Source organism: Hetaerina americana, unplaced genomic scaffold, assembly GCF_022747635.1.
Source record: "Hetaerina americana unplaced genomic scaffold, ioHetAmer1.1.p SCAF_12, whole genome shotgun sequence".
In the NCBI taxonomy this organism is placed as follows: domain Eukaryota; kingdom Metazoa; phylum Arthropoda; class Insecta; order Odonata; family Calopterygidae; genus Hetaerina; species Hetaerina americana.
This window is the reverse complement of record NW_027286292.1, coordinates 35867924-35881934: the sequence shown is the minus strand read 5'-3', so window position 1 is coordinate 35881934 and position 14011 is coordinate 35867924.

The window sequence follows — 14011 nt, the reverse complement described above, 5'->3', positions numbered from 1 at the left end:
AGTGCGCGAATGAGTGGATATGTGTGGAGGGGCGTGCGTCGGGATAGGGTTCGGGGTGAGTGGCGGAGGGGATTGGGGAGGGGGGAAGGGGTGTTGGTAGCCTGGTGGTAGCGAGGGAGGGAGAAGCTGAAGGGGTAGAATGAAGGGCGGGGGTATGTTCCACGGAATCCCATTTCGATTGCACGCGGCGGCTCCCTCGCAGAGGAACGGGTCTGCGGCATCAAAATATAGGCACTCCCGACTTCCATCATTGTCCCGGAACTCCGTGTGTGCGTGCGTATGTATTTACTTGCCCTCGTGGGGTTTCGGTGCGGGGCTGATGAGCTGGAAGGGAGGAGAGACGTGGCCGACGGGTGCAGACTGCCGACGGAGCAGCAAAATCGGCTATGCATGAAATTTTATTTGCTGTAATGCGAATGATTCATCAATTCTTCCAGTCCGCACGCTCCCATTCAACTATGTTTTTATTTCTGCCTCCTCCCCGAGTTTTGATTGGAGCAAATTGAGTCGATGACGGTAGGACGCATGAAGACACTTGAAGGGGCACTGACATTAAATGTTTCCGACCGTCACTCGGTAAAGAACGTTTCCGTTAATTCAAAGGATGTGAACAAAAAAAAAGATGATACCAGTGTTCCTTCGAAATGGGATCACGCTATTTTTTAAAATATAGATACGAAACAAAAATATTTCTCTTAACTCGTAATCTCCTTGTCGACGCTTAAAAAAAACAACCAATGGATAAAAAGGGGAGAGCAAGGAACACTGAGATATACTACATCCACCGCAAATTTCAACCGTGAACGAATCTCAATAATTGGCAATCAAAAAATTGTATTTTGATGAAATTAGAACCGCGCCTGCTCGTGGAGGGAAAAAAAGGACACGAGATGAGTCCGCCGTTTGGGTAGGATTTTGACTCCCTTGGCAATTGATGGGAATCGACCATGTCCCAAGCGGAATACACGGTGCTTACGGAGATCGGTAAATTGGAATGGGAGGGTTGACGGGGATCCGTGGCGTGGAGAGAAGGACGGGGGAGGCGAAGAAAATTAAATGGAAGAAGAGGCCGACGGATGAGGAGGGAGGGGGCGCTAATCGGCGGGTGAAGGGGGAGAAGGGTGGGGTGGGTGGAAGGGTTGGGGTTGTGTGAGGTGGAGGAGAGCGCGGGGGGGTTGAGGGGGTGAGGGAGGGGAATGTCGGAAATAAAGCCGTGAGGGGCCTGCGTGGCAGGGCAGACGAGACGTGGTGCGAATGACGGCTAAAGGAGCGGAAATCTTTATTCGCATATCCATGAAGGAACCCTGCTCTCCGAGGCCTCGCACCATTCGGCCAAACTTCAAGCGGCTGTGGTAACCGGCCTATTTCCCACTGTGATAGCACCATTTTTTTCCCGTCCTCCTTGGTGGTGGTTATGGTGTCCTGGATCAATTTCTTTCGGTGGGCGATGGTCAGGGGTGGATCAAAGGGTGGCATACACACACACACACACCACTGGGGATTATCCTCGGCTTCGATTAAATTCTAAATTAATAACACTTTAGCTCACTAGATTAATTTTGAATTTTAACTGCATGCAAAATAATCTACTTCGGTGTATTTTTCAGTCTCTAAATTAGGGCAATCAGTTTCATATTCAATATGATTGTCAACCCTCTTATTCATGAAAAGGTTTTATAATTATTTGCATTCATATATGAAAATTCCCACCTTCCTTGTGCAGGTTTTCTATATCCGCTTTTGCCGATGGCATTTGGTTGGGTTCATTTTTCCACGACGGTGGGTATTGTCATATTTCTCTCCGTGCGGGACACTAATGGATGCATTTAATGTTCTTTCAGAACAATGGGGTGACCTGTTGGTGTCCTTTAAAATCGTGGAGCAACAATTAATTAAAACAAATATACTCATCTACATCTGTATCTACATGGTACCCTATAAGCAACGCTATAGTGTGTGACAGGGTGTAAGTGTGTGGCATGCCACATCAGATGCTTAGTTTATTTCAATTGCTGGTTAACATTTATTTCTGCAAAATCATTCATATAATCTATATTATATCTCCATTCTCAGACACTACGGTGTCTATGGGAGATATACTTTCCTATGCATACGAGAGGAGCCACTAGTAACAAGAGTACAAAAACTTAGGCTAGTTGAGAAAATGGCAGCATACTAAGTTTATTAGTGCAAAAAGAAAATCTATCCCCTCCTAGTGAGGTCTTCAACAGTTATTCTTACCCCTCCGTGGGAAACATGACATCTTGGATCCATCTGATCCACACTTAATCTTTCTTATGTTATTGGCATGATCTATCCTGCTGTATTACAACTAGGTCAATGAAACATTTTTTACATCCGCGCTAAAGAGATATCCTCTCATTTAATGCAAGAGATTAAATCTGCAATTTAGCATAATAGTGAATGATTACCAACATAGTTCCTCTAATAATCTGAATATACTCCTCAAGTTATCATAAAAATATATGTAAACCTAGCCTCTCTTCGCTTCAAGCAATTTCAATCGGTTATCAGTCCTACGTCACGGGAATCTCATACACACTGTGAAAATATTTTAAACGAGACTCAACTAGCGAGAGATTGCAGTACTCTTAAATCTCCTTGCCACTTTTATTCTACTGATAAATACAATTTTTTGCTAGCTCTTCCACATTTTTCCCGTAAACGTAATTTAATCAAGTTACAAGGTTTGCAGTCGCGACAGGAGTAATAGGAACGGAGGAGGAGTAATAATTGACGCGAAAAAACACAGGATATACGTACGAATTTGAAGCACTTCTTAATAAAAATAGACAAATATATGAGCAGACTTTACAAACTTACAAACTCGGAGATGTTCGCATGGACGTTGTCGAAAATGTATGTAAAATACTCTTGGTAACGCCGTAAGCCATGGCAAAGACGAGTGGCGGGGGGTGGTGTGCCACCAGCCATACAAAATCTAATTCAATACTTCCACGTACAAATGGCACCCCGTGATTAATCTAAATGACACGTAGAAGGGGTTGGCCGGGCATAAACCAAAAAGTTAACATCCATTATGCTCATTTAAACTATTATACTGTCAGTAATGACACCAATTTAAACACTATGAACACAAATAAGGACGCCTATAAAAAGGGTGAAAAATAACATACAAAAAAGTCATAAACTATAAGGTTGCATTCCAATCATGAAGGACAGAGGATTCTTAATTGAAATAGATCTACAAATTTATTTCCACCACACACCAGCATCTGGGCCAGGGAACGTGACGTGAGGCGCTAAGACCACGGCCTTTAAGTGAGTTGAGGAGGAATGTAACTTGTATATTTTTATAGATTTTCACCTTTATCTACCCATTTTTACCCCTGGAGATTTTGTCGTGAACAATACGCGGGAATGACGAATACTTGAATCAAATCTGTTCGTCAGTCCATCCCTTTGATTTGGTGACTATTGTCTGTCCTACTTATAAAACTGGGGGTCTAAATTAAAACTTCTATGTCAGATAAAAAAAACGCAATTGGTATCTTAGCAATTTTTTTAATATTGTTCTTAGTCCTATATCCTGTAGTAAACGTTAGACGGATTTTGTTCTTTCGCACGAGAGAACCAAACAAAAGTTTTTACGAAATTGACCTTGTACGATTATCTTTCTACGTCTTGTTCAATTCTGTAGTTTTGTAGTTCTGTTTTTTGAGATTGATCCGATATGCTCGCGGCATACTCTAAATTCGGGGTGTTACCAAAGAGAAATATCACGTTTCCTTCCCCATATACGAGGGTCATCCGGAAAGTAGTACCCGTTCGTGCCGCATGAAGTGCTGACGACGCGAGTAGCCGCTGGACGAGGTCAGATAGCTTCAGTGGCTTGTCTGCCTTCTCTGAGCCAAGTTGCGTGACGCTAGCATTGCCTGTGTTGTTTCTGTGATTGTTTACAATGTTTAAAAAAATTGAGAACGCCGCCAGTTGTGAAGTGAGGGCAGTGATTAAATTCCTCAATGCAAGAAACGTTCGCCCATGTGATATTCATCGCCAATTAAAGGAGGTGTATGGAGACAATGTAATGGACGAGTCGTCTGTTCGGCGGTGGTGTCGCAACTTCAACATGGGGAGGGGGAACACACACGACGATGAGCGTTCGGAGAGACCGTCTGTCATTACAGACCAACTGGTGAGCTCAGTTGACGAATTCGTGAGGAACGATCGGCGCGTCACAATTGATGACATCTGTGAGCATTTTCCCAATGTTTGTCGAACAATTGTTCATGAAATCGTTAAACACCATCTGCATTATGCAAAAATTTGTGCAAGATGGGTCCCTCGCAAGCTTACAGATGAGCACAAAACCAAGCGTATGGCTGCAGCACTGACGTTTTTGGGACGTTATTCTGATGAAGGAGACTCTTTCTTGACTCGCATAATTACTGGTGACGAAACATGGGTTTGTTATGCATCACCTGAGAGTAAACGACAGTCAATGGAGTGGCATCATGCTCATTCACCAAACAAACCAAAAAAATTCAAGACAGTTCTGTCCACCAGGAAACTCATGGCAACCATTTTCTGGGATCGACGAGGTGTATTGCTTATTGATTTTATGGCCCGTGGAGACACTATTAATGCCAATGCGTATTGTGAAACATTAAAGAAATTACGGCGGGCAATACAAAATCGGCGGCGAGGTCTATTGTCTACTGGTGTCATTCTCGTTCATGACAATGCCAGGCCTCATGCAGCTGGGATAACACAAAAACTTTTGCAGCAATTCAAATGGGAAACTTTCGACCATCCACCGTATAGCCCGGACTTGGCCCCTTCAGATTTTCATCTCTTTACAAAGCTTAAAGACTTTTTGGCAGGAAAAAGATTTGACAGCGATGAAGAACTTAAAGAAGGAGTGACCCTGTATCTCAATGAGCTGGCGGCGAAGGACTATGCAGCAGGAATACAGAAACTTGTCACACGTTATGACAAATGCCTTAATTTGCTTGGAGATTATGTTGAGAAGTAGTTTAAAGTATCCTCTTTCAAATAAAATTTTTTATGTTTGTTAATATTTACTTTTGTGTCTTTATTTCACAAACGGGTACTACTTTCCGGATGACCCTCGTACATCTACATAATACCTGTACACCGCGAGACGTTACAAGGGCGTGTGACGGGGGGTGTTAGGTCACCACCCGTAAAAGAGAACAAAACCACATACAAAATCAACACATTAATGCAAGCGTACACCCATAGTCGCATATACATTTATGCAAAAATCCTTTCAACTTATACGCATGCAAATACATGTAGCCTAGATACGAGAGTTGCTATTTATATTTTCAGCTAAATAATAAAAATACAATTTATCGCTGAAAATGGCTTCATTGTTTTTCGAAATATTCTTAATGATAATGAATACACTTTTGCATGCACTCGAACCAATTTTCGTAACACTTCCACTCAGATTGAGGTACCCCCAAAACATGGTTTTTGAATGCATCGATGGCTTCTTCTGGCGCCGAAAATCATTGGCCACGCAATTTTTTCTTGATAAACGGGGATAGAACAAAGTCATTTGGTGCTAAATCAGGGCTGTGCTGAGGCAGACTCATCAGTTCGACGTTTTGGCCAGTCAAATGGGTAGTTGTTTCATCCTATCTGTGAGAGCTTGCATTGTTATGATGAAGAATGATCCTTCGTTGCCGCTTCTTTTTCCGTATTTCACCAATCACTTCTGGCAAACAAATTGCTCGTGTACCATTCAGAATTGATGGTTCTACGTTGCTCTAACGCCACATGTCCAGTTATTCCAAAGGTAAGGGCGATCGTTTGCTTCGATGTGCTTCGAGCACGAATCACTCTTGTCGGATTTGGCTCGTCTTGGAAGACCCATACAGTGGATTGCTGTTTTGCTTCGGGCTCATATGCATAGATCCAAGATTCATCACCTGCTTAGATATTATACACAGCTTTTGGTGCACCGCAATTGTATTTCTTTAGAAAATCTTTGCACCAATTGACACAAGTATCTTTTTGAGCTTTTGTCAAATTATGCGGGATCCAACGCGAACAAATTTTTTTGTTCTTATTGATGCTCGTCATACTAATCCCCAAGGATTCCTCAATCTCACGATAACTTAAATGACGATCTTCCTCTACTAGTTCTTGCACAGTATCAATGTTTTCTGGCACAACAACTGATTTTGGACGACGTTCACGACTTTCGCCACTGCCTTATCCCTTACCTATCCTACCTGGTCCTTGAGCTCCCTGCCATCCACCTTTTTGGTGGACCACGTGGTATTTACGCAGTTTTAGATGTAAGTGACGGTGGATATGAAATTCGGCCAAATGTTTTGTGGAAGAGGTAAAAATGAATGCAAGGGAAAATTACTTCTGGCATGAAATAGCTGGCTGAAATGCTGGCGTAACCACCAAATGAATCAATGGAGTGGAAACCTGAAAACTATGAAGGTAGATTAATATGTTTCGCTAGGCCCGGCATGTCTGCAACGTGAATGCCTAGCCAATTCATTGATTTCAGTCTGATCCGCATTATATCTCACCGAGGTTGACTTTGATTATTTGATTGACTAATATCATCGACCACACCAAATGACACGTGTGGTGTGTATTCGTTATCGATGCCTGTGCCGGGCGGCACTTCGCTTTTGACACGACTTCGTTGGTCCGGTCTATACTCATACGTAAAACTGCTTTAACTGTTTACTTGTTTCATCTCTCCTTTCGATGTACATTCGGCCGTGGTGACTCCCGCTATGTCCACACCTACCGCCCCCCACCCCTCCCCTCACCCTCCCTCCCAGCCTTGCCCCAGCAATCCGGCTGAAAAAAAGAGGGTCGGCTTGTTTACTTCTTTCGCTGTCCACTACCTCCTCCGCCCTTTCCACATCACCGCACATGTTAGCCCGTACCGCATGTTTCCGTCACCCCATGCCAAGCGGTTTTGTCTGCCAGGTTGCCTCGCCCTTAATCCAATGTCAAAGGCTGCGTTTTTGGGGCAGCGTCAAATTTTCGAGCGGGGGAGAATTGGGAATGAGAGACCGTGGTAAACACAACAGGGGAACATTACGATTCTCTTAATTAGTTCAACTCCAAGAGGGCTACACGCAAGGAAACTCTTGGCTATTTTTTCTGGAAATTGAATTATTCTTTCGCAAATGTTGATTTGAATTTAGTGGGGGCCGTTGAAATGTATGTGAAATTAAACAACGCCCAATGAAGATTACTTTGAAAAAAGAGGACGGATATATTAATCAAGAGGATTATTCTATTGGGCGTTTAATGCCCTGGGTTCTCGCTTCAATTCGTTTAGTATATAAGTTAATAAAATAATACATAGTAAATGAGGATAGTGTTTTGTAACACTTCTACTATCTAACAGCTTTCTAATCTCAAAAGAAATATGCGAAGGGAAAATCTCTCGTCTTTTTTGGTGAATAACCAAAAAGTAACACGAAATAACCTGTAATTACCTTTCGTTTTGGAATTTTCAGCATTGTAAATATATTGATTTTAATGCGGTACTGGTAAAATTGAAGAGAAATTTGAATATCACGTAAAGCTTTCGAAATGCTTAAAATCAAAGTGCTACCCCAACTACCTCCCTTTATGGTTATGGTTTCGACACTTCAACCACACTATTGCCGGCGGCGTCATTTAATTTCAAGCGTTTCAAGGACTCCTGTAATTCTTTCATTTCAATGTTTTATTGCAATTGATTGCCCCGGGTTTTAATAACGAGGGGCTCAATATATACATGCGCACGCCCGTTCACCCGTGAAACCTTCACGGTTCATGCCTGATGAAAAAATGAAATAAAATTTTCCCCGCAATCCTTTTTTTGCCCTCGTTCCGTGAAATCCTGCTCGAAAAGACTTTCCCCTGCGCACTCCCGCCACCCCCCCATCACTACCTCTCTTATTGGGGTGATGACGGAAAAGCAGAACGCGCTCCACCCCTCACGTTGTTTTCTGTCCAAAACGAGTGTTTCTCCTAGACTGTAACGGAAAGATTGGAGAGTTATCTAGGATCATACTTCTAAGAGGAGAGAATGTTCTTCACCGCATGAGTGGCTGAAGCGGAAAGTCGCCTTTCAACCAGCTTAAAAAGTTCTCCCCTGTTTAATTTGGAAGAGGAATGGTTGCTTATTAATTACCCGAAACAAATTTCAACGCACTTTGCGAAATTTCGCCCCACTTTGCGGAAAAAGTCCCCGTGGTGCTGCCTTGGCGTAACCTAATTTGTTGCGCGCGCACTAATTATTTAATGCACACAAATAAATATATGTATTCTCGAATAAATCTACATCAATGGAGTGCCTCGCATGTCGTAGCAAGGACGTGTGGCAGGGGAAGGGGGTATTAGGTCACAAGCCATACTACATCTAATTCAATACTTCCACAAACAAATGGAACCCAGTTAAATCCTGCTAAATATCCATATCCATAATCCTGTTAAAGGGCAAATATAAGTAGAAAGACTCTAGTACACAGGCATCTACATATACATCTAGAAGTATCATTTGGATGGGTCTTTTAAATATAAAGAGCATTTAGAAAACCACGTGCAAGATATCGGCAAATATGTACTCAATTATAATTATATACCTATATGCTCTTCCTCCAAAAATTTATAGGCGTACATTTATTCAAATTTAACTCTAGCTCCCATGTCTCGCACCACTTTTAGATTGCAATTAGGTCGTTAGGCAATGGTACTATATCTGTACTGGACATTTCATACACATCACTGCAATGTCTGCAAATAGACGAAGCTGCCTAAAAACCCTACTGTATGCTTTCTTTGATTCTGGGATTTCCGGCAGGTACATGTAACATTTTGCACATTGTAAAATTAGAGCGAAGAGCCATATCATAAATGCAGAAAATGTTGTTTCAGCTTCATTTTTAAGCGACGAAAATAACTTTTATTCGCTATCTTGCAAGCACTCAGTGCATGAAAGCTTAATGGAAGGACCGAATATCAAAGAGTTCTTCTTTGTTCCGGGTTGATGATACGTACATGAGTGTGCTGCTAATCTACATCTACATAATACCCCGCAAGCCGCCGCAAGGGCGTGTGGCGGGGGGTGTTAGGTCACCAACCGTAAAAAAGAAAAATACCACATGCAAAAAAAACAACACGGAAAATTACACCCACAGCAGCGCACACACTCATGCAAAAATCCCTTCATCCAATACTCATGCAAACACATATACCGCAAAACAACTAAAAACTGCACCCCATGATGCAGCACGAAAGACATCCTACAACACGGAAGCCAGGACACAACAAGCAAGAAATTGAAACATCACTACCACATGAAAATGCACCACGAAACACTCTACCCCCAAAGAGTCTCTAAATGGCAGGGAATGCGACCCAACGTTGCAGGTAGCAGGAATTTGCCCCCGCGGAGAGGGACGAGGGATTGAAAGGGAAACTTAAAAACAGATGAACAGAACATGAATTAAGTCATTCGGAAAGAATGGGTTATTATAGCAAAACACATAAGGTTAGTGGAAGAGCATGCATTTAAATACAACTAATTATTTTTTAGACGCTGAGGGTGGCAAGTGGAATTTTTGCTATCTATAACCCGGCAGTTGCTATCCCGTATTGTCCGTGGGAAGAAGGAGTCCTTGAGTCGGCTAGTTCTGGCATCTATTTCCCGAATTTTATATGCATGATCCAAGCGACTAATGTATGTAGGAGTACGAATAATTTGCGAGACCTCGGTGCTGAAACATGCGGATCTAAATTTATTTAATAATTTCAATCTTGCATTGAATCGTCTCTCAGCCAATGATTCCCACCCCAAATCCATGAGCATTTCGGTGACGCTTTGCGTTTTATCGTAGGAATTTTTTACAAAACGGGCTGCCCGGCGTTGAACCTTCTCAATTTCCCGAATGAGACCTTTTTCACTCGGATCCCACACGCTGCATGCGTATTCTAAATGAGGCCTTACAAGAGCGTGGTAACAACGTTCCTTGACCTTCGAGTCACTTTTTCCGACAACGCGTCGAATGAATCCCAATTTTTTATATGCTTGACCGCAGACTTTACGTATGTGAGTCCCCCGAGTTAAGTCTTTTGTGAATGTGACACCAAGGTATTTTACCGTATCAACTACTGCTAGGTCACCTCCAGCTAATTTGTAAGCAAATCCCGTTGATCTTTTAAAGAAATTTACCACTGAACATTTATTATAATTTAGAGTCAATCCCCAGTTAGAACACCATTTAGTAATGCAATCTAAATCCTGCTCTAGAATAAAACGATCCTCATCCCCAGATATCTCCCGATAGATCACCGTGTCATCCGCGAACATCCTAATTTTACTTTTCACTTCGCGGTTCAAATCGTTAACAAAAATCAAGAAAAGCAACGGCCCGATCACACTTCCCTGAGGTACCCCCGACGTGACTCGAACGCTGTCGGAACTAGCGCCATCAAGGACTACCCTCTGTTCCCGCTCCGAAAGAAAATCTTTAACCCAACTTATGGCGCCCTTGATTATGCCCGCGACCTTTAATTTATGAATGAGTTTACCATGTGGGACCTTATCAAATGCCTTTTGAAAATCTAAGAAGATGGCATCCACTTGCCTACCTCTCTCACCAGATAAAACTAAATCATGTGTAAATAATCCTAATTGGGTTTCGCAGGAGCGGGTTTTCCTGAATCCGTGTTGATTGTCACTTAAAAAGTTAATATTGTCAAGGTGTCTCATTATTGAACTGACAATTATGTGCTCTAAGATTTTGCAACAGATAGAAGTGAGAGATATAGGTCTGTAATTACTGGGATCCTCCCTGTCACCACCTTTAAAAATAGGCGTTATTTGCGCGGTTTTCCAAATCTTAGGTACTTTGCACTCTGTGAGGGATTTGTTAAATATAAATTCAAGGTACGGGGCAATGTTTGGAGCTAAATGTTTTATCACCCTAGCTGGTATATTTTCGGGACCCGGGGATTTGTTGGGTTTAATCTCGTTAAGCAATTTTAGAATTCCTTGTTGGTCCACTGTTATTTTTTCCATGGGTGGAGTATGTATTGTTTCTTGGAGATATGCGGTGGCAAAATCATTCGAGAAAACGCTTTGGAAGAATGAATTTAAGATGTTAGCTTTACCCTCACTGTCTGTATGAATTATATTGCTACAATCCCTTAAGCAAGCCACGGTTTGTTTACTCCCATTTACTTCCCTAACATATGACCAGAAAGCTTTGGGGTCAGTGTCCAAGTGCTCGCAAAGTACTTTGCGTTTAAAGTCCAGTAAAGCGCTACGTAATTGTGTTTTGGTTTCAACTTTGGAGGATCTATATGTGTCCCATAATTGTTTATTCTCAGGGGATGATGTGTTCACGCCTGCCCTCTTTACCCTAGAGTGTAGCATTCTCTGCTTTCGGAGGGCTTTTCTAACGTCTTTATTGTACCACCTGGGGTCGCGATTTGCTTTAACGTATTTTATAGGTATGAAATCTACGATTCCTTTTTGCATGATATTGACAAATTCTGTCCAAGTTTCTTCCACGTTGACATGACTTAAGCGGGTTTTGAACTCGGGTAGTGAAGAGTTTAATTGATTGGCAAAAGATTCAAAGTCTGCTTTATGGTAATTATAAATTTTTCTTTTTGGTTTAATGATCTTTTTTATTTCTATGTCCAAGTGGACATTAATTGCTTTATGGTCACTCAAGCCCTCATCAGTTGATACACTAATAATACGTTCAGGCGTGTTTGTAAGAAATAGATCCAATATGTTCTTTCCACGGGTGGGCATGCGTACTGCTTGATGGAGGGAGTTTCTTTGAACCAATTTTATCATGGAATTGCAAGATTCGCGATGGCGGGTCCCAGATTTAACGATATTGTTGTCCCAATCTATACCAGGGAGATTAAAGTCGCCACCAATTATGTTTATGCTGTTATTATATTTACGTGTAAAATTGTAAATTTGATCGTTGAGGGTGTGAAGTGTTTTCAAATCTGAGTCTGGAGGTCTGTAGAAAGAGCATAAATTTATGTTGGGTTGATTGGTCCGTATTAAGGTGCACCAAACACTTTCTATGTTATTATTCTCAAATGAAACTTGCCTGCTTTCAAAATGACTTTTAACTGCCACGAAAACCCCTCCTCCGGGTCTTGTATCTCTAACGTGTCGGTAAACTTTGAAATCTATTGAGAAAATTTCTTGGTCATTTATGTCATTGCACAGCCAACTCTCTGTGCCTAATACTATATCAGCGGAATGAGTTTGGATTATGTGTTCTAGATCCGCTGATTTGTTCTTGAGGCTTCTGCAATTTATAACAAGTATAGTTAAATTATTTTGATGTTGAATAACGTCCTTATTTGTGCCTGACTGTAATTTAGGACGCCTTTGTGGGGAAGTGCGTGTCACATGTCTTTCTAAATCAATGCCAGTGTTGTCGGTGACTTTTATATTTTTATTAATAATATTATACGCGCTATCCCCAGATGTTACTGACCCACTAAGTGACCTGCCCTCTATCCTAAAAAAGGCCTACAGTGGTCGAGTATCCTATCCGCTACTTTACTCGCCGCTTCCGCCGTGTAATGGACCCCAGATCGGTTAAGGGGAGTCCTGCAAGATCGGAGGGTTGGCCTCAGGTCGACGAAGGAGGCTCCTATGTCCGAGCAGAATCTCGATAGTCTCTGGTTTATGCCTTCCACTCGGCTCCAAACCAGAGACCCGCGATCCTCCCTCGGAACGATGCTGCAGACCGTTAGTCCCAGCCGAACCCCCTCGACGCCCTGGACGCGCTTCACCTCGGAGCTCAGTTCCCTAAGGGAACGGAGGACCTCCTCGGATCCACGGTCCGTGACGTCGTTGGTGCCCACATGGGCCACGACCTGCAGCCTAGAGCACTTCGTGCCTTTGACCGCCGCCTCGATTGCCTTCGTCACCTGAGGGACTCCTCCGCCTGGTATACACCAGGCGGTCACCCGTTGATCGGCGCCTACGCGGCGCGCCCTTTCCCTCAATGGAACCATTACACGACGGACATTCGAGCTACCTATTACTACAACTCCCTCCCTTCCCGTTCCCTGACGTCTTACCCTAGGCAGTGCCCTCGGAGTAGGGATAGGGGCTGCAGGTACGGTGGTGCTGTCATCCGACAGCACCTGGTACCTGTTGGAGACGGGGATGGTATCTGCCTCCGCAGAGTCCAATCCACGCCGCAGCGTTACCTTCCCCTTGCCCCGAGAGACAACCCTCCAATCGTCCGACCTACGGACGTGAGACACTCCCTCGTTGGGAGATGGGACACGGGGTAGGTCTCTAATCGCCCAGCCACGTGTTGCATTCGGACGAATCCGTGCACCCATATGGGCGTGGCGGGTTTTCGTATTCCCACCCCGAGCACCATCTCTCCTGAGGGGAGTCCTCCGGCCAGCGATCTCCGATCGAAGCTCCCGCACCATTCTCTCCAGCATGACAATACGGGCCCTTAAAGCCGCGCATTCGCCAGTGCCTTCGAGCATGGCAACAGGGGACCTAGATGAAGCCATCTTAAATAACAACCGAGTTCCCAACAAAAGCTAACTTGTATACGCTACGCTAAAATTTCTAAGAGGGGTTAGTTAAATTTACCTCAATCAATAAGTTACGCTTTTGAAGATAGTAAAGAAAGGAAAGAAAAAAGATGGTAAAGAAAATAAAGCACTCACCGATAACCAATTAGATTCGACGGACAAAAACCACCGCAAGCCACTACGAGTACCCACTAGGAATACCACCAAACTATTAAAAACTAATAACAAGCAACACAAAAACTAAATAAACTTAACTATTTCACAAAATTAAAGCTAACACTAAACTACACTTCACTAGGGAAGAACAAACACAGAGGTACAGAAGTATCAGCAGGCACGCAGGTAGTCTCAGGTAGGGTCGAACCGGTTCTAGGGAGCGAGCTCGAGCACGTCTGTTCTCGGCAGAAGCCAGGCAGAGAGTGATCTA